The sequence below is a fragment of the Macrobrachium nipponense genome, chromosome 2 (assembly GCF_015104395.2).
Source record: "Macrobrachium nipponense isolate FS-2020 chromosome 2, ASM1510439v2, whole genome shotgun sequence".
Lineage (NCBI taxonomy): Eukaryota > Metazoa > Arthropoda > Malacostraca > Decapoda > Palaemonidae > Macrobrachium > Macrobrachium nipponense.
The window spans coordinates 122,755,707-122,758,107 of NC_087201.1; positions in this window are offsets into that span (position 1 = coordinate 122,755,707).

The following is a 2,401-nucleotide window of genomic DNA, read 5'->3' on the forward strand; positions in this document are numbered from 1 at the left end:
CCAGACAGGGATGCTTCATACCTCATACGGTATGGACTCTGTTCCGCAATTATGTAGTCATAAATGACAATACCTGTCTTTGGTCGTACTAGTGTTTATTATGATAGGAGAATTACTGTACGCGAGAAAAGGTCCAAGTCTTAATATGTATTGTGTGTATGTGCGTGTGCATAGTTTTGTCCGAATTTTAATGGTGTGATCGCATTTATGTGGGGCTTCCCGTTGCCACTTTGGGAGTGGTTTAACACTAGCGTTTAAGAGTTGAACTACGAGCTTCAGACTCATAGATATGAAGACGCACATACCCTTGTCCCTCGTCCACCCCCCCCCCCCCCCCCCATGCTTCAGACACATAGATATGAAGACCACAATACCCTTTCCCCGTCCAAACCTGCCCCCCCCCCCCCCCCCCTCCCCCCCCCCCCCCCCCCCCCCCCCCCCCCCCCCCCCCATGACATCAGACACCACTCCATACCTACCACTATCCGTTAAGAGCCACAATAACTGTAAAGGACCCTTATCGGAGTGATCAACGTTTTCTTCCAATATGCATCATAAAAGAGAGAGAGAAAGAGAGAATCCTGATTTATTGCTTCGTGCGAGCGATGTAATATGAGTTATATGCTCGTTCCGGTGAGTTGTTGGACTCGCCAGGAAGATTTATCCGTCAAGCTATCTAAAGGCCTTTGGAAAAATTAATTTTATCTTTAATGTTATGGAACTTGTTATGGAATTTTTTTGTTGCGTTGGGTTGGCCGATAGATAGATATTCAGGAGACTGGATGCAATATTTCTCTTGTCCTAAGAAACCCTCTGCAGCTTCCACAAAGAGAGGATTAAGAAACAGAGCCTGTATGCAAACTTGCTATTACAATATTTCTCAGTAATAGGAAGTTTGTATACAGGCTCTGTTTCTTAATCCTCTCTTTGTGGAAGCTGCAGAGGGTATATTATGCGTTAGATTTAGATGTTTTTATACACTAACTGTTAATCTGAGGACTCTAAAATCTATATATATATATATATCTATATATATATATATATATATATATATATATATATATATATAAATATATATATATTCGAAAATTGACAGAGAAATAAAGGCAGATGAATAATCTACTAAACACCCTTTAAAAACATGGTAATATGGACGAATAATATGAAAGAGTTTGGCATAATAGCGTAATTTTAGCCAATCTATGAGAATGAATAGCCCGCCTAACTACAGCAGGTTGATTTATGAGGCGCAACAAAAAAATTGGCCTGGCATTGCAGCAGATAAGCTGTTGAATTTGCCCACAATGCCCATCGAATCTAATGGGTTCACGGTAGAGGATGGAGGTATCGATAATTCAAATTGGTGTCACCTTCTCTGTGGAGTTCGTGCTGGACGTGAAGAGTAAAAAATAAAGATGGGAAATCATATCTCTCTCTCTCTCTCTCTCTCTCTCTCTCTCTCTCTCTCCACTTTTTTTTGCGTATGAGTATACGATTGCATTCGCCAATAATTCATGCTGAGTGTGTCACAGTGAAAATAGAATTTTAGGAAATTTCATGTAGCCTTGTGGCTCATAGATTTTCCGTTTTATACTCAATTATTATTATTATTATTATTATTATTATACTATTATTATTATTATTATTATTATTATTATTATTATTATTATCATCATCTGTGTTATGTATGATGTAGGTTTTTCCGTTATTAACGTGCTCCGCTTCAAATGGTTTTACATAAGTCACCATCTTGAGCTTACAAGTTATGTTGACTAATTACCTTTTTTCAGTTTGACTGTTCTTTGATGGACATTTATACACGCTATTTTTTATTTTTTTTAAGTGATTGAATGAAAAATCCGTTTCTTTCCACTCAAGTCTTTCACTAACCAGTTCAACTGTCTTTACGGAGAGACTACATTGTCTCACATTGTATTATTATTATTATTATTATTATATATTATTATTATATTATTATTATTATTATTATTATTATAATATACTATTATTATATTATATATATTATATTATTATAATAATAATAATAATAATAATAATAATAATAATAATATATTATTATTATTATTGGCAGGAGACACTCTTTCAAACATGTATTATTGAAAGATATTACTGCATTCAACTTGTAAATAGTCTTCTCTATTTTTCTAATAACTGCTTTCTCTCTGCTATAGCAACTGGCGAGTATTTTGCCGATATGATTCATCAGGAGTCAATCTCAGGGATATTATTGCATTAAATTTACTTATTACATAAAACAAATAAATAAACGCAACACTATTTTATACCTTGATTTATGTATCTACTTTCTGTACTGAATAAATTTAATGCAATGATATTGAAATTGACTCCTGATGAATCACATCGGCGCAATACTCGCCAC